Source organism: Eurosta solidaginis, chromosome 2 (genome assembly GCF_040869045.1).
Source record: "Eurosta solidaginis isolate ZX-2024a chromosome 2, ASM4086904v1, whole genome shotgun sequence".
Taxonomy (NCBI): domain Eukaryota; kingdom Metazoa; phylum Arthropoda; class Insecta; order Diptera; family Tephritidae; genus Eurosta; species Eurosta solidaginis.
The window spans coordinates 47,928,172-47,954,945 of NC_090320.1; the positions used below are offsets into that span (position 1 = coordinate 47,928,172).

At 35.7% G+C, this 26,774-nt stretch overlaps 2 protein-coding genes across 3 annotated transcripts in view; one reads left to right on the forward strand and one right to left on the reverse strand.

The window, feature by feature from the left end:
• wb (wing blister) overlaps positions 1 to 26,774 on the reverse strand; it is a 456,603-nt gene that overhangs the window by 58,283 nt on the left and 371,546 nt on the right. The window lies entirely within an intron of this gene.
• LOC137239687 (uncharacterized) overlaps positions 17,646 to 26,774 on the forward strand; it is a 568,632-nt gene continuing 559,503 nt past the window's right edge. The window contains exon 1 of the transcript XR_010949453.1: positions 17,646 to 17,767. The gene's annotated coding sequence lies outside the window, so the exon portion shown is untranslated. The remainder of the gene's footprint in view (positions 17,768 to 26,774) is intronic.

Below are 26,774 nucleotides of genomic sequence, written 5' to 3' on the forward strand. Positions count from 1 at the left end.
TAAAAACTCAGCGATCCTTTAATCCAATTTTTTTTTGATTTTTAGTTGAATTAGTTCTTCTTATCTCAAACGGACCGGCCTAGTTTATTAATAAAATTTTTGACTATTATGGAACCAATATATGAGAAAGGACCAATATATAAAAAAAGGATCGCAGAATCCGAAAATTTTAAATAAAAACAATTTCTCGTTGCATTCGTTGGAAAAAAATATAGCCAATGCAATAAAATATTATTTTAAATTAACAGTTGTTACCATTTTAATACGTGGAGGTGCGAAATAAAATAATTGACCTCACAGCCAGCTGAGAAAAAAAGAGTTGTCTTCATGACCATTTCGGAGAAGCTGGATGGTCACATATCGTTGACATTCTAACCGTTTCAAATTTGACGTTGTGTCCATTTGAATTGGTCATAAGGTCAACTGACATTATGACCATTGACCTTATGTCACCCACTGTATATAACTACTCTATCCTCTTTCCATACAATGCAGCATACCATTATTAAGTCAAGTTGCTTAAATGTTTCAATACAAATTTGTAATAATAATTATAAAATGTTTGTGCGCCAAAAGACCAAAAAGTACCATGTTGCACTCATTTGAGCTCCAAAGACCCAATTGCCCATGTGATGACTACGCGGTTGGTGGTCTTTGTTAAATTCTTTGCTTTCATTTTTTTTACGACCAATCAATGTAAATTGATAGAAGCATAAATGTGATTTACATGTAGTTACAACTAAAAAACATTACAAAATATAGTTAAACGTATGTATGTATGTATATGTGCAGTAAAATATTTATCTATGTTGTATGTTGCATGTACACACACTTTTATCGGCAACTTGCATCAAGCTTTTTTCTAACATTTTTTTTTTTTGCATTGCTGCACTAACTCACGATGAAGACATATAAAAATGCAAATGAGGCGACGCATTGGCCGAGATAAATGGGTCAACAGTGGGTGGTTTGTCTATATAATAATGTATGTATGTATTGCTTGCTATTACCAAGGGTACATATGTACATACATATGTACACTTGATTGTGATAGTTTGTTCGTTGGGATGGTAGGCAGCGGCAGGAGAAATGATGATTTATGCAAAACGTTAATAAAACATTTGCACGTCTATGTGTATGCGAGTGTGTGTGTGTGAGTGTTCACAAGCAACAAGCGACTTTCATTCACTATTTTTGCTGCACTACAAGCATTTTTGTATGGCACACCTTTTTTAATCTGCGCGAAAAGTTATTGCTTTGCTTAACTCTGTTGAGTTTTGATTTCAATTTAACTCAACGGTGTACTTATCTACACAGGCGCATGCGCATCATACACATATAAAAACTATTTTCTACTCTGCGCTCTATTAATCTCGGTGAAGAACTGTCAGATTTGACAAGTAACTTTGAGGTTACTGTCTTCAGTGTGATTAATGTGAACGAGTAGCAAATAAAATAAATTTGATGTGTACATACATATTTACATGCAGGTAGTTTTTAAACTTTCAAAAAAGTTGTCGTCGCCCTCTTCCCAGAAGCATGCATGTGCAATTTTTTCGGTTTTGCCTGAAACGGTTCACTGAGTTAACTAATGAAGAATATAGGATATTCTATTAAAATTGCGTGTACCTAAATCCGCACATTTTAACCGCCAAAAAAAGTTGGATGTGGAAAAAACTTACAGATTTTTCGAATACAAAATATTTTAAAACCATGATTTAATCCAAGAGGTTTGCTCGGCTGAGAAATTTCTTGAGAATTGCAGCCATTTTGCTCAAAAATCACGTTGACATCTGTTAACTGTGTTGTTTCTTTGTAACGTATTCTGGATATTCTAAATTAACGGTTTATCTGAAACAGTTCCATGTATACTTAACGGAAAAGAGCTTTCCGAAATTTAAGAATAAAAAGTTGAACACACCCTGTGTAGCAGGACCGCACAAAAGCTTAACCCTTCTGTCAAAGTCAAGGCCGGAATATAAAGTTCTAAGACAATACGCCATTTTCTTTAATTCTTTTGTGAGTTCATTACGGCTGCTGAGAAGAGTATCACCCCATGTTGGCTGCCAGTTCGAAATAGTCCTATCTCAAAAATATTTTTTCAAAAATTTCCCATTTCAGGATTTGTCACAAAAACGACCTATATCAAAATAACGTTGATGAACGCCTTATCTCAGAATGCTTTTCATTAACTCCCTCTTATGTCAAAATGCATTGAACTTATGCTCAGGGTTCGGCATCTTCAAACAAATTCTAAAAGAATGACCAAACCAACAGAACTCTTTATCAATTCGCGAAATATTTAAAAGGAAATTAATTATTTCCCCCAAAATCTGTTGGCATTTACAAACTTATTATCACTACTAATATACTACTAAAGGCACTTTTCTACTACAATTTTCGCTGAAGGGGATAGAATTATGCCCCGTTTCCCTTACTTCGTAAAAGATCTGTCATCTTTGGATAACAAACCTCCAGTAATTGAATCATGCTTTAAAACCTGATTCCCCAAAGCTTTAATTTTTCTACATTCATGTTTCTGCCGGAAGGGCGACGATATCATCTCTTTTACACTATAAATCATTGTTATTGCCTTCGTATTCCAAATTCATTTGTATTGATCAATTTGACATTTCAAATGTCAACTTTAAGTCAACAGTTCAAATGCACTTAATTGCCTGTTGATTACCTGTGCAGCACAGTGTTCCATTTCTAATGAAATTTTTTGTATGTAAGACATATAAGAAGAAGTCGTAAGTTCGAGCGAAATTGAACATTATATACCCAGCTGGGTGCTGTCGAATATAAATTAAGGATACACTCAAAGAGAAATGCCACGAGCATTGCATTGCACCACGTACCCGCAGCCTCTCGAAAACGTATTTGAATGATACCGTAGATATCGAAAAAGAAAAACAATCAACATTGCCTTCAGACGTAACTTTGACATCCTCGCTTTCGTTTACCGTTTCCTACTCCTTTCCAACAAGATTTGACTTGTGTCATACTCAAATATCCAAGTCTCATCTCCAGTGACTACTTCATACATACATTTTCACTACGTCACTAAAAAGTTACTTGCAAAAAGGACGCATAAAACACAAATCAAACGTAGTATCTACTTCAACTTTGAACTCTAACTAAAAGGGGGAGGAGGAGGGGGATCCCCTCTTAGACAGATGTTGACGAATGAAAAAATGTTGCCAGTTTTCAAATCATAACGAATCAGTTGCTACACTCGTATACTAAGAAATTTGCTAAGGGAGTCTCAGTTGTGTTTGTTTGTTTATTTTCTAGAAAAATACCAAAATGGACTTAGAGATAGAGAGGATATTAAGATGTGGGCTCAGGGTTACGCATTTTTGCACTATCACTAAAATGCATTAACCACTTAAAATTAAGTCATATTGAAAATTCCTCTGTTTTTCCCTAGTCAGCGAACTTTTGTTATTCCCCTCAGGCCTATATGTGAGAAGGTTGCTCATACGACATGGTGAACTGCTGCTTACATCACATTCGTGCGGCCACAAACAGACTTATAGAAATGGTATCTCAAAAACTAAGCAAAAAGCAAAGCAGAATGTAGAATGTAAGCGTAGTGTATAGACGAGTTATCAAAGTGTTCTAAATTTGCTATCGATAGCAAAGGTTACAAATAAATTACCGGTTTTTTACCGACGATTTATCGATTTGTTAACGAAAATATTTGATAATTAATCGATAAGTTATTATTAATAGAAAATTTATCAATTATTTATCGAAAACTCATCGATATGTTATCGAAAACTTATCGCTCTGTTATCAGAAAGTTATAGTTTTGCGATCGAAAAAATTTCGATTGCTTGCCAGAAAGTTATCGACTTGTTACCAAAAAGCTGTCGATTTTTTACCAAACATTAATTATATGTTATCGAAAAATTATCGATTACTAATCGAAAAGTTATCGATATGTTATCACAAAGTTATCGAAATATTCTTCTTTCGGTTTAGAAATCCCAAAACCCGTTCGTGCACTTTCGATCATTATTACATTTTGACCAGAAAAGTGAATATGCTGACCCATTGTCACACAGTAAGCCAATTGAATACACAGTAAGCCAATTGAATTGCTTTTGGTCAAAAGCGGCACAATGCTAGCAGTTGTTGATGGTAAATTTTTTCAACATTGAAAATGTCTTTATTCCGCTCTATGCAACAGTTGAGTGCATGTTGGTCAATCGACAAACATACGTAAATACAATTGTAACGGCATAAGTTGGTAGATATGAACGTAGTTCGATTAGAGTCATTGGTTAATTTGAAATTTATGATAATTGATTGTTAGGCTGCCAACTCTAGAATGAATTTACTAATGTATTTATATATGCGCATTTATATGTGCACATACCGAGATAAATGAAATGAGCATTGTGTATACATACATACGCATATTCTTAAATTTGCTTAAAAATTCAAGCAAGTTGTCGAAGCTTTGAGTTACTTTGTTGACTTTTTTGCAATTATTTTCGGTTTTTTGTCTTCATTTGATTTTAGTATATTTTTCTTGCATTTATTGTAGCATATAGCATTTCCTTTGCACTCCTTGCATTTTTATGCATTTTATGCAAGATTATAATATATTGAAACCTTTCAGAATCAAGCACAGTGGTTGAGATAGCTGAAAAAAGTGGGCGTATATTTAGAGCATAACAAAGAAAATATTAACATAAGATAGTAAGCCGTTTATTTTTTTAATCCCTCACAAAATTAGTATGTCTGTCATTGGAAAGGTATATTTCTAGTAAGCTGCAGATTTTAATCTTTGCACATGCTTCATAACTAGGAAGCAATGCAACTGAAACTATGCAAAACATTCTCAAAACACGATAGTTTCGAACTTTTTATAAATCAGTTTTTTTTCGACTGGTGCTTTGATTTTCCTCCATATAAAGCAAGGCGAATCTATACAAGGTGATGGCAAAGCGAATTCACCCAATTCGCCGTGCAGAAGAATGTCAAGTCTAAAGTATCATTGATATCGATTAACTGACATATTGTTGTACAAGGCGTTGTATGGAAAATAATCAAGAAGAAGCAATCAGCTGTTCGAATACCAATACTTGGTGCTGAATTCGCCTTGATATAAAGTGTTAATATTTTTATACATTTCTATTACGAATCTCAAAATTGTAAGTCCTTAAAAGAGAAGAGATAGACCCACAATAAGTATACCGAAATGATCATGATGAAGAGCTGAGTTAAGTTAGCCTTGTCCGTCTGTCCGTCTGTCTGTTTGTATGCAAACTAGTCCCTAAATTTTTGAGATATCTTGATAAAATTTGGTGAGCGGGTATATTTAGATGTCCGATTAGACATTTGTCGGAACCGACCGGATCGGACCACTATAGCATATATCCCCCACACAACCGATTTTTCAGAAAAGATGATTTTTATCATATCTTCCTCAATTTATCAGAATGAAACTTCAAACTGCATCATATGCTTTCGTGTATTGCACATATTGTTGTCTGAAAAAATTCGTAATTCGTAATTTCTGTCCGATTCTAACAGCTAGAGGCTTAAAATTTCACCAAAGGCCTACGTATAGGGGATTCATTATTTTCTAAAAAAAAATGGTATAGATCGGTCGTATATATAGTATATATCCCATAAACCGACTGTTCAGATAAGAAACTTTTTGTAATTTCTCTCCGATTTTAATAGCTAGAAGTTTCAAATTTCACCGAATTCTTACGTATATAGCATATATTGCTGTCTGAAAAAATCATAGAGATCGGTGGTATATATGGTATTTATTCTACACTACCGATTTTCGTAACTTCTGCCCCAATTTAATGGGCGGAATCTTCAAATTTCATCAAATTCTATGTGTGCTAGATGCCCAAAGTTGGGTACATAGTTCATAAAATAAATTAAAAAAATAAATGTAAAGCGCGATAACCTCCGAAGACATAGTTCATAGTCCGATGAAAATGCTCGTGATTTTGACGTATTTAGTAATTCTTCGATTTATCATAAATGGTTCGTTTATTTAGGCTACTTTATTGACTTTCCTCACTTGTATTTCATTAAGAGGGCCTGTTCGCATATCATATTCTCGATTGCTTCTCTGATTTATTAAGAGAATTCCGAATTTTGTGTATTTGATGTTGGAAACGCTGCTATAGCAAGTGAAAGCTAGGGATCGTGAACAACTTTTTTTTAATTTTCACTTCTTGCTTTGCATATTTCGTTTGGTTTTGACAGTTGTTGACTTGCTTTTCAATATTTATAAAATAAACTACGGTTTTTGATGTTGCGTATTTGCCATGACGTAGCAAATGCATATCCGTGTATTTTGTTAGTGCATTGTGTGACATATTACACAAGTTTGCTATGCAATGATGCTAGACTATTTGCGCAAAATCCTGAACTATCTTATTGATTTATCCTCGTTAGTAAATTTATTGTATGCGTATACGTGTAGTTTCTGTTATCTTGTGCGTATGTTATTAACCTCCATTTAAGTTTAATACAATCGATTTTTGTCCCACTGTGCGCCTTTTGTTTAAAAAATTTATTTATTTTTTTGACAAATCTTTTGCTCGGCATTTATGCCTTAATAGTGCTTTTTATTTGTTGTTATTATATTTGTTTTTTTTTATTCTGTCTTAATTGATTTTGAATTAGGCGTGTTCGTAGCGTAGTCAAAAAAAAAAAAAAATCGGTTAATCTTGATTTATATTTTATTGGCATACGAAAAAGTTAATTTGTGAATTTGGTAAGTGTTTTTCAATACCAATTAGATTTGGACACTTGATGTTTTATGTAGTTCAATTTACATTTTTTGGTACGCTTGTAAAGTAGTTTATTTAAACAACAATTTAAGCAATCACAAATGAGTGAAAATACGACGCCTTAAAACTGATCGGAAAGTAAGCAAAAGGAATTGAACACAGAGTGAACATTTTTTTTGCATAAAACAGACTTTCCGCAAATAATGAATAAATTGAATTGAATAAATTTATAGTCCAGCACGTCTGAGTTATTTTTTATTTGCGCTAAAATATTAGTGTGCGACAATTGGTCTTTGGTCAAGTTGTAAGGAATTTGAAAGAGTTACAACAAAGGTGTCCTGACGAATGTTGCTCCCTGTACAACGCTTAACAAGGCATCCTAAGACTTTAACTCTCCACAACTAGTTCTTCAATCCAGCAAAGAATCACACTTGACAATAAATGCTACTTTGGACTAGGTAGGCAATTGAAAAGTAAAGTCCTCTCTCGGCAAACGAAAACCATGCTCTACAAGTCACTCATCATACCCGTCCTGTTATATATTGCAGAAGCATGGACCATGACAACATCAGATGAAGCGGCTCTGGTAGTGTTCGAGACAAAAGTTCTACGAAAGATTTGTGGACCTCTACGCGTTGGCGAAGGCGAGTACCGAAGAAGATTTAATGATGAGCTGTACGAGCTATACACAGACATCAACATAATCCAGCGAATCAAAACGCAGCGGCTACGCTGGATGGGCCATGTTATGCAAATGAAAGACGACGTTCGGGCTAAGAAAGTGTTTCTATCGGAACCCGCCTATGAAAGCAGAGGACGACGACGACTGGAAGGACCAGGAGGAAAACGATTTAAACTCCATTGGTGTGGCCAATTGGCGCCAGTTGGCAGAGCGAAGAAGCGACTGGCGCGTCTTGTTGGACGGCCATAACCGTTTAAACGGTTAAGCGCCAATTAAGTAAATAAGTAAAGTTTTTCTTTACCACAGAAGTAAAAATGTCGAGCAAGTCTCTAGCAACATGTTGCAGCAACACGTAGAAAATTTCGGAAGCTTTTGGGGAAAATGCAAAGAAGCTATAGAAATGGTGGTATTTTCAAATAGTTAGTATGAAATGTTACCAATTTAATAAGGACTAATATTTTTTAGGAATATAAGCTTAAACTCTTCGAGATTTAGCACACGTGACCGAAGGACATCTCGTGACCAGTTAAACCTTTCAACGTAAATTAAAAGTAAAATAGACTAGCTTATCTGTCCACCTTTTCGAAAAACACTACGGTTACTATGTTACTTAGAAACGCGGAAATCGCCTATTGTAACCATTTCAAACTTGAAGTTGTGACCATTTACCAGAACTTCATTGTTATTACTTCTGTTGTTGTTGGTTAAATGCAATATCGGCCTATCTTTTCCACCTGCTCGAAAACTCTCTATCACATCAAAGGACTGAATACCGCCATTCCTCGAAAGGTTGGGTTAAACTGGCCGGTCAATAAAGACCTCTATAGACAGAATGTGTCCATAGCGTTATCAGAATCTGTTTGACGACCGAATGAAAAAAACCCCAAGTAGTTACTAGGACTTATGTTATAAAATAAATCTGTCCTCTTGGCAAATACAAGAAGTTTACTAGGACCTAGGTTAATTGCTGCCTCGAAATCTGGCAATTCTGTCACCCCCTAGTAGCTGCATCTATGACCTCGCGAGCGCTAACAATGAAGTTTTTAGAGGATAATTCCGTCTCTTTGGCAAATACTAGCACTTTTCTACGGACTAGCGCAAGTGTTGTTTCGAGATCTGGCATCTCTGCCGCCCCTAGTGGCTGGAGACTTGACCTCACGAGCGCAGGACATGACCCAGAACGTGTTCAAACATTTCTTCCTGCAGCTCGCACTTCTTACATCTGCTGTTGCTGACGAAGCGTAACTTATAAACATGTGACGCCGGAAGGCAGTGTCCAGTGCACATCATGAGCCTTAAGTCTTCTTTCTTTAGAGATATCAACAGCTTTGTAAGTCTGATATCGTAGGAATTGCATATGTTCTTAGAGGTTTTGCAGCCCCGTGCTTCTTTACATGCCTTTCCTGCATAATTAATTAATTAATAAATTCCTGATTAATTTAAGCAGTGTTAATAAGTGACACATTAATTTGCATTTAGATATGATTTTAAAAACCTATACACATGCATTTGTTATGCTAAGACCGAAAACTAACATATGATGGAATGTATATACAGTTGTGGTCAAAATCTTAGTAGTGAACATTCTTGAAAAATAATCAATTAAAAAAGTACCTGAAATAGCTTTTATAAAAAAAAAAAATTTTCCCTCTCACAGCCCATATATGTATATTGAAAATAAGTAAAATCCTAAAACATTGGGTTTTGGCTAATATTTAAATTAGTGTTTAGTTGCATGAGCCCTGTTCTTTAGCATTGCAACACAGCGTCGTGACATTGAGTCAACAAGTTTTTCGCATTTTTCAAACGAAATCGACCTCCATGCGCTTTTTAGAGCTTCTCATAGTTGCGTTTTCGATGTTGCCTTGTGTTGGGCTATTGCCTGCTTGACGTCAACCCACACTCTTTTAATGGGGTTTATATCTGGTGACTGGCGGCCATTCCATGACTTTGACTGGCTTTCCTCAATCCATCTTTTTGCTACTTTACTCAACAAAGTTTACAAACAGCGATGTTTACTAGGACATATTTCTGAATTCCACTTCTTCATCAGCCACTTCAACCCCCAGCAGGTTAAGGGGTCAGAATATACCCGCGGTAGGTATGCCTGTCGTAAGAGGCGTCTAAAATACCAGATTCAAGGAGCTGTGTAGCGCAACCCTTCAGGTTGCCAGCGCAATATATAGCTTCTCCAAACCCAATTGTCAACCTCACCTATCCGCGGCGAATCCTGTTTCACTAACAGGGCCTGAAGGTTTAATGTGGCCATATAAATTGTTCCCGAGATGGTCGGGCTAGCACCTTAATGGTGCTGTGTTACCGGAGCGTACCGGATCTGTATCCGGCAAAGGGCCGATAACACTCCCCGTAGCCTTCGGGGAGTAACCTTATGGCTACAACAACAACAACAAAAACATCATCTAGCTCTTCGGTAGCTCAGTATTGAACTCGAAATATGCAACATTCATACTTTATAGTACTGTAAGGGTAGATGCCTTTATCCACTCAGTCATATAAATGCCCAGCTGCTCGCTTTGCAATTGGTCTCCAAGTATTGCCTTTTTTGTTGCTATTCCTGTGGTCTATATTAGGTATATAGTTGGTGTATATAGGTACATTCTAATTCTATACGTTTTTAATCCTAATTGTGTGGAATACTTATAGGCGCGCTGTCGAAAACTTAGTAACGTTGGGTTTATAGCAGTACTTTCGCTGTTCACTATTATATCAATATTAATATCTGTATTTAATTAGCGAGACATGCTCATATTGCTTTATACAATTGTTTTTGTTATTGATATTAGAGAAAAATTACAAATTTTACAAACGGCGATGGTTACTAGGAAATTTTTCTGAATTTCACTTCTTCTGCAACTAGCTTTTCGATAGCTGAGTATTGAACTCCAAATCTCTAACATTCATACTTTATACTAGTGTAAAGGCAGATAGATGCCTTTATCCAATCAGCCATATGAATGGCCCGCTGCTTGCTTTAAAATCTCTAAGTATTGTCTTTTTTTATTGTCATTCCTTATTGTTGCTATAGTTCGAGTCGTTGTCTTGCTAGGACGTCCAAACAAGTGGCATTTCATCTCTGGCATATGGCAGCATGATGTCCTTGAGTATATCAACATATGAAGCGCCAATCATAATTTCCCTAACCCAATAAATATGTACCAAGCGTAGATAAGAAAAGCATGCTCAAACAATAATATTGAAATCTCCATGCTTTACGGTTTTTGTTGTATATTTCGTATGAAATTCGGTGTTAGTTTGACATCTTACATATTGGCGTGATCACTTTCTTCTATATATGACAATCTTCGACTCGTCGGAACATACACTTTTGTGCCATTTGGCCGAAGGCAAATCAAAGTTTCCTTTGTACGTGAGCTTTAGTCAACAACGGTACTTTTCTTGGACTGTGGGTAATCGGGTTGTGCTCACGCGAACACCGCGAACAGTCTCAACAACTGAAGACACTTTTAAGGCATCTTTGATCTCAGCTGCTTTGAGTATCTGACGACGGACTTAACTACTCTTACCGACACTGCTTTCTTCTACGCTTTTTGCCACTTGGTTGGTACTTGATGGCATTACGTACCATTGTTGGTGATTAACCAAGGATGTTTTCCACTTCCACTTAAGTTTTGCCTTCAGCAATCAACTTTTCTATGAGGGCGCGCTGTTCAGGTGGTGGTGTGCAACTAAAATTTCATGCAAATTTACAAAACCAACAGATTAATCCTAACAATTGATTGCATGTTTTGAAGCCAACTTTTAAGTCTAATATATTTTGGCGAATGTAAGCATCTCTATGCTGTAAATAAATGCACAACAACAATAAAGCAAGCAACCACACTTGTGTACATGAACACATTAAAGCAAGCAGCAAAACTTACAAAGAAGGCGACGAAGAATATTCCACACACATAACCAACACCTTAAAGCAAAGAAATTATCTCACATACACATATGTAGTCATCAGTTAAGAGCAGAAGTTGTTACGTTACTCAAACATACACACGCATATAGCAAAATACCCAAGTATGCGATACAACTGTTCCATGTTCGTGAAAAGTCTAGACCTTAAGAGTAATATGCGAACGAGGCAACGAAGAGTATAAAAACAGGGCAAGCTGAAGAATAACTAATCAGTTTGATTTAAAAAGGCTAGTAGTAAAGTATAATTGAATTTGTGAAGTACTACTCCCAAAGTAGTCCAAATAAAGACCATTTTGCAATACTGAGGAAATAAGCCATAGGCACTATTAATATTTTGACCGCAACTGCATTTATATCTGAATGAATGTATGTATGTATTAAAACTAAAAGCCTAAACACATTGTAGAACATGAACATAAAAATACGCATAAAAAATTAAAAATGCGTTGCGAAACGCCAACACAGTGCAAAAGTCTCAAATTAAATATAATAAAAAATTTATGTGAGAATGTAAATTTTTTTTTTTGTGTAAAACACATATGCACGTACAAAAAATTTTAAGACTTCGAAACATGTATTTTTAAATAGTGTTCTTTTTTTTACTGAGCGTGCGGTTCAAATATGTCAAATGCAACATAACATTGGTGCACTGTTGGTGCAGTGCTATAAGCCTATTGAATGTATTGAACGATAGTAAAATGTTCCGCGGTATTATTAAACACACATTTGGAAAAAAACAAAATATATACATATATAAATAAACCATATTTGCCTTTCAGTACTTTGGTGACTCAAAGCTGCGTAAATGGAAGCAAAAAAACAAAATATTTAAAACCTAAGTCGAAATTGCTCAAAATTTTACCAGCGGGCATTTTTGACATTTGCCAATATGTTAATAATATCTTTGCATGTGCTTGAATATATGAATAATACTTTGATTGTCGGTTATAACTTTAACGTTTGAAACAGATGGTGTTGACAGTTTAATATTGTACTAGTTGAGGTGACTAAAACTGGGTGAACACACCTATCACTAAATATTTCCTCTATGAATTTGTGTTTTAACAAAACTAAGAGCGAAGCAAATAGCTTAATAAAAAATGCGAACGATATGCTATTTGAGGCGAAGCGATAGAAAAAAAAATAAAAAAATTAAATTTGTCTTGAAGACAACAACAACAATTTATTATTTACAGACCAGTAAAACCAAACATAACATTAAATACTTTCAGTCTATGGAAAAAGCACCCTGGAATTCTAAGAAAAGCAAGAGCCGCCATCCAGTGAGTTTTACAGCTCAGGATCACGCTCAATTCTCACGGGAATGCTCTGGATCATTGAGAGACTTGAGAAGCAGAGGTCGTGATATTTTCGCACACGTGAAATGTGTAAGCAGATGTCGCCGCTGTTTTTCATTTAACTCATACGGCGAAACGCTAAGCAGCGACATCTATTTTTGAAAAAGTAGGTTTATTAAAGGCAGCGTTGCCAAACTAAAGACAAGTAATTCACAAATTATCTGGCTCACAAATTGAACCAGACTTCTATCTGGATTTATCTGGCTCAAATCGTTGTTGTTGCATTTACATGCAAAATTATTTATCTGGCTCTGGATCTTTGCCACCGGATGATGGCTGAAAATCCTTGTCTAATGAGATAATAGCACCTGATTGGCGCACTCAGTTGACGGTGGTAAAGAGTAAAAAACAACAAACAGTAGAAAAATGGCCTGATGTGCTAAACGTCAAGCCTTCAATGTGTGGATCGCTGATGATAAACCGTCATGGGTTTTGAAATAGTCGGCTATACGGTCTATGAACTTTGTTTTTTCTAATTTACTCGTTTTCTATATATAATAATTTAATATAATATAACTTGTAAAATATACATTTTACAAAAATAATAAACTTGGTCTTGAAGACAACACATTAATTTATTAAAAAAACGTAGTTAAACTGTTTTATTGAAAACAAAACTTATATTAAGTAATAATAATACTAAAAGCTAGAAAATAATTAGGTAGGTCCTAGGTACTAATCATCGCACTCCTCATCAATCTAGGGCGTTGATCAGACAATTAAATAAAAGCGTTGGCCAAATTTCTATTGATAGCCATAAGTAAGACCAACTGAACCTTAATCAGGTTATGCTACGCCTTATTTTTTAGCTTCTAGCATTATTATTAATTCATGTAAGTATTGTTTTCAATAAAACCGTTTAACTAAAAAATTTTTTTAAATTATTTTATTTTCAGTCTTTATTTACTTACTTACTTACTTACTTAATTGGCGCTTAACCGTCTAAGTCTTTATTTAATTGTCTATTATTTCTCATTCTATTTAGTTCTTTAAGTGACTCTTTATTTCAAGGACTCTTTCCTGACATTTTGTTACAATTTAAGTCCGCAATACATAATCCTTCCAAAGACTTTACTCGACTTGGCGAAACGTATGCTTGTCCCTCCTCGAACTCCAAAGTATTTTGATGTCACTTCTACCGGACTGTTTGTAACATTTGTCCCAAATATGCGCCAAATCGGACCATAAATACGATTTTTTTAATATATTGATCCATGCGCCACCTGGCGGAGATTTTTTCATATGTCGCTTTCTATTCATGTATGTATTATGTGTTCAAAATATCAGCCAAATCGGACCACAAATATGATTTTTTGAAATATTTCGATCCATGCGCCACCTATCGGCTCTGAACTATATTCCAAGTTTCAATCTTGTAGCTTATCGGGAAGTTACTTAAATTTCAATTACAAAATTCTGTTCGCTACACAAAGTCAGGCTAAATAAAACCGTTTGAAAACAAGTACGGATGTCTAATTTCGGTTGTAACTGAACAATAAATACTGAGCTGAGATCTTCTGTAAGTATGAGAGCTTCTATCGTACTTTTATTGTCTATTATTTCTCATTCTATTTAATTAATTTAGTGACTCTTTATTTCAAGGACTCTTTCCTGAAAATTTTTTACAATTTAAGTCCTCGATACATAACCCTTCCAAAGACTACTCGACTCGGCGACACGTATGCTTGTCCCTCCTCGAACTCCAAAGTATTTTGATGTCACTTCTACCGGACTGTATGTAACATTTGTCCCAAATATGCGCCAAATCGGACCATAAATACGATTTTTTTTAATATATTGATCCTTGCGCCACCTGGCGGAGATTTTTTCATATGTCGCTTTCTATTCATGTATGTATTATGTGTTCCGAATATCAGCTAAATCTCACCACAAATATGATTTTTTGAAATATTTCGTTCCATGCGCCACCTATCGGGGTTTCTTCTTATTATTATTGTATTGTCATTGGGTTCTGAACTATATTCCAAGTTTCAATGTTGTAACTTATCGGGAAGATACTTAAATTTCAATTACAAAATTCTGTTCGCTACGCAGAGCCAAGCTAAATAAAACCGTTTAAAAAACAAGTACGGGTGTCTAATTTCGGTTGTAACCCAACAATAAATATTGAGCTGAGAGCTTCTGTAAGTAAGAGAGCTTCTGTAAGTAAGAGAGCTTCTATCGTACTTTTATTAAAAATATTCCTTTTTATACAGGAAATAAGTATACCGAGCTTTTTCACGAAAGGTCCATTCTTCCTCTAGTTTTAACACTCCAAACATAGAATAATGATTGTTTCAGAAAGGGTACCACCATTTCCACCCATTTCCAAAAATTTTTTATTTATTTATTTTCTTGTTATAAATACACTTTAGAAGTAAAATAGCATTGATATAAAGTTATAATTCACAAAGATAAAACCTATTTTATTCGCCTACGTTCGCTTCAAACTTCTTTATATAAAAAAGTGGGCATGGTCCTTTTCCGATTTCGTCCATTTTTGAAAGAAATATTTCTGGTTATATTTGACTCAAACCTTGTGTACTGAAGTTTATCAAAATGCATCAAAAAATTGATTTTGTCCAAAGTGGATGGTGCCATGCCTCGTTTTGAAAATTTTCATTAATTTAAATTAGGGACTAGCATTTCAATCCACTCATGATATTTTGTTATTGTAACTGCTTTATTTATTATAGTGTCACGGATATTACCACCCCTAAGTTATCCCATCACTAAGGCGATGCTAAGGCCATGCCAAGCAGTATTTACGTTAATAATCAAATCAAGTATACACATATATAAGGCAGCCCAGAGAGATGTCACACACCGATGCATTTACTTATACGGCTATGTGCGAGAGACTGTAAACTACAAACATTCACATCAATAATTCAATCTTTATTCGTTTATGTAAACACATAAAGATTGAATTATTGATGTGAATGTTTGTAGTTTACAGTCTCTCGCGCGCACATAGCCGTATAAGTAAATGCATCGGTGTGTGACATCTCTCTGGGCTGCCTTATATATGTGTATACTTGATTTGATTATTAACGTAAATACTGCTTGGCATGGCCTTAGCATCGCCTTAGTGATGGGATAACTTAGGGGTGGTAATATCCGTGACAATAGGTTATAGTACGATTTCGCTCATATTTAAAAGCCATAGGGGATGAGTGCCAAGGAACCTACTTCGTACCAAATTTCAATCAGATATCTCAGTGCCGTTACAAACTATCGTTGTACCTAAATTTGTTGGTTATGTGCACCGTTGGGCGTTGCCTTCCGTAGGCATTACGGGGTAACTTCCGGGATCATTACAGGTTAATTTTGTATAGCTTTTAGGGGTTACTTCGTGGACATTTCGATGTTATTTCAGGGTTACATTTGGATGGTCTTAGGGACTACTTCGAGATCATTTGGCCTTTCCGGGTTATTTGGTGATCAATTCGGAATGATTTTGGGGACGATTTCGGGGTCCTTCCGTAGTAAACACGGAGTTAATTTGGGGCAATTTCTTAATGATTTTTGGTGCTATTTTGGTGGTTTTGGAGGTAATTTCGGGAAGATTTATTTCGGGGCCCTGCCAAGGTCATTTTAGGATCACTTCGAGGTCAATTTGGGGTACATTTGCAGTCATTTGATTGTGCAGACGTTTTCGGAGTTTTTCTGTGGTAATTTTTCGATAACTTCGAGGTGAATTAGGGGTCTTTTCTAGATGATTCTGGAGACTATTTCAGGGACTTTTCGGGACTATTTCGGGATAATATGATAGTCACATGTTATCTATTAGTGTTCCAGGGTGAAAAAACAAATTTTAAATTTGTTATTTATTCGGCATTTCTTAAATTTTTGCTAATTGAAAATTCTATTTTCGCTTAGGAAGTTCACAAGGTCTCATAAGGTTTTGTGAACACTACATTGAGTTGTGTGATTTATTAAAACACATCAGTGAGAAGGGTCATCAACAAAATGCATAAAAAATTTAAATTTATGAAATCGTTATTTATCATTTTTTCGAAAATCTTATTGAGTATTGAAATAAATAAATAAATTAAAACATGCCGATAACAAATCGGTAACACTTCGATTAATATATGTGTATCGATAACTATTCGATATCAAATCGATAGATTTTTGAAAACAAATTGATGACTTTTTATTAACATATTGGATATGAGTGTTGCTCATGCTTGATAATTTCTTTATAAACAAGCGATAGCTTAACAATAGTAAATCTATAACTTTTTGATGAAAAATCTATAACTTTTTGATAAAAGACAATGAGTCGTCAATAAAAAGTCGGTAACACATTTATGACCTTTGGTATCTATAGAAAATATATGCGACGTCGATAACAAACCGATAACTCCTCTATACCTCGTCAACAACACACGAATATGTTATCCATTCTTTATTGAGGAGTTAACAGCCTCAATAAAGAATGGATAACACACACCCATAACCCTTCGATAACAAACCGATAACTTATCTATAACAAACCGATGACACTTTGATAAACAATTGATAACAAGGCGTACCGCTTTTCTCATATGACGTAGCAAAACTGAACCAGCCAGAAGCTCGAATCTGAGCGAATGCTCTACTTTTATAAGGCCCAATAATTTTGACTAAAGCCGTTGCTACTTTTTCTCAACGTGTGAACGTGCTCATGACTGATCACAGCGACTTTATTTATTTTTGTTGTATGTCACCATGATCTTTGATTCGCAGTGACGAATTCGCTTTAAGTCACGCGTATATTTCGAAAGTATAGGAAGGACTACACTTTAGTTGTATATTACAATCTATCATATTCTATCTGTCATATATATTATGTAGTTACATTCACTTTTTAGGGAGGAGCTTCTTTTTCGTCTTTTGCAGATTTACACAGGCCGGGTGCTGAGAAATGATATTTGAAAATAAACGTGGCAAATTTGCATTAAAAAGGGCAGACATGGGCTAATATAAACACCATACACACAATAATAAAATATATGCAAGTAAGTTAAATATTTTTTATTAATAACAATCCGTGACATACTATATGACTATAAACGTGACATACTTCTGGCAAAAAGTGATTTCCTTAGTAACACCGATGCAGAAAAATAAACCAAACTTAAATGACTGTGAATTTTTTGAAATGCATACATACATCACATTGTTACGAATTTTAAGAAATCCTCGACAATTTTACGCCTTTAATTATCGTTCGAATCATTGAACTGTCGCATATACAAACGTAAATGTTCTGATTCTAAAACGCACTTTATTTTACAGCACTACTATGGTAGTAGATCTTTACAATTTACTGTGTTCGCTTACTTCACTTATGTCGTGTTAAAATCAAAATATTTGACTATTCCTTAGTTTGTGCTGCTTTTATAATCTCAGAGCAGTGGTCGGCGTGCCATAGCTCAATTGAGCCAGACTTGCTTCACACATGTTCTTACTATTCCCCATAATTCAGTCGTAAGTGAGACCACAACGAATAAACACTTCGCACGGCCGTCGCACAAATGTTAAGATTCCATGTGAGAAATGATGGGAAAACGCAATCGCTACGACGGCCTTTACGTAACTAACTCATAATCTAAATATGCTTAAGGTGGATTTTTACCTTTTTATATTTGTTATAGGTAGTCAATTGTTGCAGTTTTTTTTTATTAATTTAACAAAACTTGTAGCAGTTTCATTCTGAACTTCCTTTTTTCTGAGTCACAAAATAAATAAAAATCTGCTCTGCAAAAAATTACTATACAATGTTTAAGTAACTTAGCAACATAGACAAAAAATTAGCATGAATGTATTTTTATGTTTTTTTTTTAAGGCGGCCACACATTTTTTAAACATTTTGCACTTCTCTGGTTGCGGCACCCTTATTAGTTTTGGAAATGTAGTGTTTTAAGCGAGTGATCGCCGCTATTTCTACGCTAATTGCCGCTGCAAGCCGCTTTGACAGGCTAAGTTTCATGTGAATTTACATGTAGCAATATCGGTTACCCTTCGAAGCGACTACAGTTTGATGAACTAAGGGACTTAGGAGTATTTCAAACTATTTCTGAATCAAAAATCAAATTTTCCAGAAAATTTGATAGAACTTCTTTCAATAAATAACTTTAATTTCCTGCTTGAACGCTCATGCCTCGCCCTCACTAATATACTTACAATAAAATTTTTGACGACCATTGGTCTAGACTTTTCGTGAACAGCCTTCTCGATTAGTTGCTTATTTACTTCTCTCATACCTCTGCAACTCATCTCTGCATCTCATGTTCTCTGTTGCCTTCTATGTATATTAAGCTGGGTCTATTTATTAACCGATCCGGTCGATTCCGAGAAAATGTCAAATCCCCCATCAAAATATGCCTGCTTACCAAATTTCATCAAGATATCTCAAAAATTGAGGGACGCAAACTAGGTTCAAACAAACGGACAGACGGACGGACAGACGAGCATGGTTAAATCAACTTAGCTCGTCCCCTGATCATTTTGGTATACTTATTGGTGGGTCTAACGGAAACATATACATAAAAAATGATTTGGAGCCTTGAAAATGAAAAAAATCGATTTCGACCAAAATAAGTCCCAAAAAAAGCCTTGCTGTTACAGTTGTCCAGCTATTATTAAATATTCTGCAACGTTTCGAAACTGTTAATTCTCACCAAAATATTAACATATGTTTTTATAAGAAGACCGAAGTCAATGAGACGAAATCAGTACTTTTCAAAAAATTATATATATTATATTATATTAGATCATTATTACAACAGATGTTTTATTAATTTGTTTACCCTTTTTTCAAACAAAATTTCATACAAAATGGGCTTTAAAGGTTTCCTATTAAAACTGACAACTCAATTCTATTAAAAGTGACAGCTCAATTTTATTAAAAGTGGCAGCTCAATATTTTGTGTAATGAAATTGTATATGAAAATCATGCCTTGAAGTTTATTGGCTCGCTTTGGGTTAAAGTTCACATAGGTTTACAATTTTATTGATTTTAATTGGGTATTGCTTTATGGTGATTTCGACAATTTCCTTAAGCTATAAGCTACGCATAGTAGCTTAAGTGCAGATACATATCTACATATACATACGTACATACTTTTTTCTGTTTTTTTTTTGGTTTTTTGTTTTTTCAAAAGATAATCAATTAGTCTTCTAAAGCTGGTATAATGTCAGCTCGAAGGCATTTACGTACAATAGTTAATTGAACTTTGTGTTTTTATTTGACTTCAATTTGGTCTATTAATTGCTTTTTATCTTAACTGTAAGCCTTTTGTTTACACATACATAATTAATAATTATTTAGGCAATAAATTCTTAAGATTTTTGTAATAACAATTAGATTGTGATCTCATTCGCCTTAAATATAATTGTTACACAACTGAAGAACTTTTTATTGAACATTTTGTATTGAAGATTGCGGATTGAGATTATGTTTCGAGTAGAATTATTGAAAAAGAATTCTCAAATAACTACTCCAGGCCTGCTCTCAATCTTTACTGTCTGATGAGATGGCAAAATATTTTGTAGAATTCAGGTACACGATATTGGATACACATTGATATTGGATACATTTTTACCTTCCTCAGGGAGATCTGTATATTACTGATACATTATTTATAACTAAAAACAGATATACGTGAAGAAAATACAAAATGTACAGAAAGGGATGGGAGGATAAAGAATCTTTTTTTTTTGGTTGAAACCCCCTGGCTAAAAAACTCGAATATCAATTGAGCGAAAACTCCTCTAACTATTTGCTAAATGGTTGACTCCAAATTCAGTCTTACTCACTTTGAAGATAAAGTTGAAAGAAATCATTTCATGTGGACAACAGAAAATGCTTTACCAAAAAGTCGGGAGATACCCTAAAAAATAAGACAAAGTTTTGAGTCGCCGTTGTCCGAATCAGAGGCGCGTGCTCTACCTACATCTGTACAGTAAACACATCATATGAAGTGAATAAAAGCAAAACTTATAAACATATTCATATATCCCTTAATATGAGGACACATCGATTCATACAATTATACAATAATCTCGAAATATTTCCGAAAATAATCCGGAAGTGATTTGGAAATTATCCCGAAATGAGTTCGAAATAGTTTGGAAATGATCCAGAAGTTGTACCAAAATTATACCTAAAATAGTACTGAAGGGATCCTGAAATGTTTCCAAAACCAATACCGAAGTGATATTGAAACTGTCCCGCACTAAGTTTAAAAAAGTCTGCAGATGATATAGAAGTTTTCGCTAAATTATAACAAAATAATCCATATGGCATCTCGAGACTGTTCCAAATTGGTTCCGAAATGATTCCGCAAAAATCCCGAAGCCCTAAATGGTTTCGAAACAGTTTCGGAAGGAGCCTTTAAATAATTCCGAAATGTTCCTGAAGTCATCTAAAAATGTTCATGAAACAGTTCCGAGAATATACAATACAATCCCATCCCCTTCAAAATATGATAAAAGTCCGTAAAACTGTCAACAAATTCGATTTTTTGTATTCGGATTTTTAGCACCAGGCTCAAATCATTGAGTTTAGTTTTAAAACCTGATAGGTATACAAGTTTTTTTTAGATAAATTCAATATCTTTGGATTGGTTTTAAAACCGCAAGTTACTATATTTAATTTTGTTCTCCTTATTTTGATATCAAAAACTTATTGTTCACTTAAGTTTAAACTTTAAACCGAATAAAATTAAGAGACCGTGTTGTTCATTATAAAGTTTGGAATGTAGATAAACAAAGTTTTAAAAATTGGTTATACCCATAAATAGTTTAAAATCAAGTCTTAAATTTCTAACCGTGTAAGCAGCTTCCTGTCTTCACACGCCCAAAAGTAAACACTTGACGACCAACACGCAGCCGACAAAGTACTTAAACGATTTTAGTGGAAAATGTTAGTTTAACATTTTTATTAGCGACATTAACACAATTTTGAATAAGCAAACTATTAGTAGGAATGGGCGAGTCGCCAATAAAAAACCGAAAGTATATTTCAATTGGCCGATTAACTGCAAAATACTAACCAGCAAAAAAATTTTGTGGGCGATTATAAGATCCTTATACTTGAAGCAATTTTCTATAATACCTCAGACGATATCCCGCTATATCTAATAGGACTCAAACCAATGCCAGCGGGTCGAAAGGCAGTGGCCTTAACGGAACTTCCTAAACGTCGGTGAAGGTTACCCCTGGCTGACAGAATAGAGGAAAGTCAAGCGCTGTCAGCAATGTAGTCTACCTAAAATAGAAAAAACCAGGAGCTTCCAATTATGTGCGCAAATGGTTCTTTCGATCTGCAGTACAGAAGGATATGTTGTATAGCGCGGGTAAAACCATACTGCATATTAGCGTGCGCCCTGACTTGCTACTCCCATCTTGGGACGTGAAAAAGGTTCGGAGGGCGCAGTATATACAAAGGAACGATGCGGGCGGAAATACAAACCTGTTTATACTCCTGATTGAAGAAGCGGCAGAATGAGGGTGCACCTGCGCCTCCTGTATAGCGTACATAAAAGTTGATTTCATCTGAGACGACTCCGAGCTCGATGAGAAAAGTCCGAACGAACTCGTAAACTCCGAGAGCGCATATTATATGGTTTAGCAGCAGAGTTGTGCGAAGGCCACAAGGGCAGAAAGGTATCAATCGGACGTTCTAACTCACGAGGACTTGAGTAAACTTCAGGAAGGCATATTTTATGAGAGATTCAGGAGATAGGAAAGCCACCTTGTTCTCAGCCGAGTCTTTTTGAGAAGAGGTCTACTTCCTGCCGACTGTAGTAACGAGGGTGCACCGCCTTGATGGCCAGGGTCGCATCTGAGCTGTATGGATGTGTTGACTTACTGCTATGGACATAACAGGGGATGATATACCATTTACACAGGGTCAGAGTTCTGCAAGGGGAAACTTGGAGCAACGGTGTTCTAAATATGGAGGTGTGACACATAAAAGTTATGAATATTCGTTTGACAAAGGAATGGATTAAGGTTCGTGTACATCAACTAAAGGGGCTGGCTTCAGTTTGTCCTATAGGTTCAGTCTTGTGTCTATATAGCCGCAAAACAAAGACCAACAAACATGTGCTCTTTATTAACAACACTACTCATTGTTACTCAGCTTGCGCTGCTTTTATGCTCTCAGCTGCCACGTTACCCTATTTCTCCAGGCCAGACCTTTCGCCAACAGCCGTCTCGTACACTTGCTCATTTATTTCTCGCTTCTGTATCACATAGTTGGTTTTTAAGCTATATATATATGTGTGAGTTAAGTCATCTTCGCTCTTAGCTGACTACTTGTATGTGTGACTATTTCTCTTTCTTCTTCGCTCTTAGCTGCTGATTACATGTGTGTGATATTTCTTAGCTTTGCTGTTTACATGTATGTACTATGTGTGGCTGCTTGCTTTGATGTTTACATTGATGTATGTGTGGCTGTATGGTATGGTAATGCGGCTTCTGCGGCTGTGAGCTATTTTATATTAGATAAGAGTTTTTCTATGGAGTGCCGCTCCTCGGCTGTGGTTTGGCGAATACCGCGATTGCATTTCTACCATGAAAATGTATCTGTATTGCAGCTGCCGTTTGAAGTCGGTATAAAACATGTATGTCCCGTCCCGCAAATTTGTGGGAATTATAAAAGGAGCACGACGCAAATTGGAAGTATGCCTCTTATACATCACTTCGATTTTGATTCCTACAAATTCCGGTTCCGGCAAACATGCTTCCGTAACACATCTACCAAATAGTCGCGAATATTAGCTGTGTCTGTGAAATGTTTTCAAATTTTGCGCACCATTTACTCAACTAACAAAATAATGTAAATATGTATGTATGGCTTTTATTGCAACATGCACATGTTGTGCAACAAAAATGTTTGACTCTTTATGTGAAGCCCCAAATGTTAAGCAAACATTTAAGGCGCTACAACAAAAACAAGAACACTATTTGAAAGTGTTTAAATTATGGCGAATGGGGAAAAAAATATATATATAATAAGCGCACGTAAAACCCTAAAAAAAGAACAAGCCAAACAAAATTAACAAAAAAAGAGGTTAATGCAATTTAACTTCGCCGTCGCACAGTCAGCGCCAGCCACAACAACCTCAAATTTGTTTATGACTAATTGCGGCTTTTTAGAGTAACACAAAAACAAATGAAAACAGCCAACGTAACATAATTGTTAAAAAATTACTTAGAAGTAGGAAAATGAAACAAAAGTACATAAATACATATTTGAATAAAGCAACAATGCGCATGCGCTGTAGCATAAGTACGCTCTATGCATATAATCATTCGTACCGCTGCTGCGCCTGCGCCAATCACCAGTTGTCAGCTACAAACAAAGGTGTCATAAATTGTTTCAAGCACTGGCCGTTTTGACACTTAACAATACAATTATTATTGTTGTTGAGGCAAAATTTGTTATTACTCCTAATCGTTTGATTTCCTATCTCCTTCATACCCCGTTCCAACAATTGCTTGTTATAATTTTTGAGCGATTTAACTGTCTTTTGTTGTTTTCCTTGGGGGCAATCAATTTTTTCAGTTAGTTTCTTATTTCACGTGCTTTTATTGTAACGCCCAGTATATTATAATTAAGTAGATTGACTTAATGTCAGCCACGTTGAAGGTATTTGCTTTTGTTATACAGTTGTTAAAAATAATAATGTAAATTGTTTTAGACATATCGAGTTTCAGGCTGCTCCTTGTCTTATTAATTTTTGTTACCTCTATTGAGACTGTGGTTATAACTAATGCAGTCATGTTGTTTCCCTTTATCTTACACCTCTCTAGAGCGCATATAGATATATTGGTTGTTCGGCTGATTTGGCATTTTTCTATGGTATGACATAAGGTCAATGGACAAAAGGTCAATTGAATTTATGGCCACTTCAAGCCGTCATAAGATCAGTTGTCTTGATGACCACCTCAGCAATTTAATTTGAAGTGGTCACAAGGTCAATTGATGTTATACCCGTTGACCTTATGTTACCCGTCAAATTTTATACACTAAAGATAACGGTAACGTAAGACATACTACTTAAAAAACAGTTGCATGTCAACGATATAGTTTCTAATAAGACCGACACCGACCCTGAATAAGTTGTTAGATCATAGTGAGCCGCGACCGAAATACTTTCGCCTAGTTCTGGTAAAATCTGGACACTCTGGCATGAAGTGTCTCGACGAATCCATTTCGTCATCCTCCATGCAGCTGCAGCAGAAGGGGGTTTCCACTAAGTTGAGACGTGCTACATGAACTCCGATTGAACACAGACTCGTCAAAACTCTCAATTTCCATTAATAGATGAGCCTTGTTTTAAACCAACAATTCTAGTAGACGTCACATAGACTGAATGTGCCCATAGTGTTGCCAGAATTGACGCCAGAAGGCAGTGTCCAGTTAGTATGCCCATCGTGAGCTTTAAGTCTTCTCTCTTCAGAGATATGAGCCACTTTGTTAGTCTAATATCGTAGGCTTTGTACGTGATCTTAGAAATTTTGCAGCCCCAAGCTTTTGTCCACGCCTTTCCCGCTTAATGGATCATGGAGTTCCTATCTTCATTTAATTTCTCGCAAACAGATTAGAACGTCTACAGTCATTTCACGGAGTGTTGCACCCTCCTTTGCCAAGTCATCGGCCTTTTGTTATTGTTGTAGCTATGCTTCGCATCATCCAATAGGTGCGACCGATCATAAGTATCCTCTAACGGGAGTCCAAGGAAACTTGCAGTTTCAACAGGGGTGTTAGAGGCGTTGTCATGTGGGGATGCATTGCAAGCATGACATACATTTTGTATGTCGGGGTTGATTTTGGATAGGTAAGCGTTTAACCTGTGACAGTATCCAGATCGAAGTTGAGCTAGAGTGACACGCGTTTTCCTAGGGAGAGTGCGTTCCTCTTCTGCGAAAATTGGGTTCGCCGGAAAATTCCCGACATAGCGGTCCGACGCATGATTGTTTATATACGGTTGTGTTCTCAGCTGCCGTATTTCCTCAAAATGCTTACGGATATGACCCCTTAAACCCCTGGGAGGTGTCGCCTCATCAATCAGATGTCTGTTGGAAAGCCCAGGTTTCTGGTATTCAATAGAAACTGTTTTTTCAGCATTTCATTTCTCTGCCTGATGGGGAGTACTCTCTCCTCATTATGTAGGTGGTGTTCTGGGGACATAAGAAGAAAGCCCGTAGCGGTTTTGAGGACAGTGTTTTGGCAGGCCTGTATTTTATTCCAGTGAGTAATTCATAGGCTTGGCGGCCTTTTCGTTACCTTCTGTCCCTTTATGACCGGGAACCCAGTATAGATGTATGGTCCGGCCTGAACGAAGTCTTTCTAATGCTTCTTTGCATTCCACAATACTTCTTGATGAAGTACTGTGAGAGATTACTGCCTTAATCGCCGCCTGACTATCAATATTTATATATTGACGCTTGATTTTTGACCATTAGGTCTGCAGTCAGTAGTTTTTAGGGCTACCGTTATGCTAGTGTTCTACTATAACAATAAAAACAAAATTAAGATAATACAGTAGCCAGACATCTCGTGCAGACATACATATATAATTCTAGCAATACATCGAACTATCTACAACTACTAGATCTAAAGATTTCGTTCTCATATCGGGCGTACGCAAATATTTACAAGCTATGGGTTAGTAAAACGCAAAAGTCAACCCTTAAAACAAACACTTCACTAACATCCCAAAAAATAAGCGGCACAAATAAATTTGCCAGCATCTCATCTTGCAAGAAAAAACGAAAACGAATTCGTTAGAAAAAGAAAAGATAAAAATTTAGAATAATTAAACAGAGCCACGCACAGATGCAACTCTAGAAGTCACATAGCGTGAATGGCGGCGCGCCAAGTCTTTGATGCAACACCGTTGAAGTGGAAAAATGTGGCATAAACGCTTGGCAGGAACAAAAAAAAAAGTAATAAACATTGAAAGTTTGCTAAAGTAAAAAAAAACACAAATAACTGCAGAAAATTGG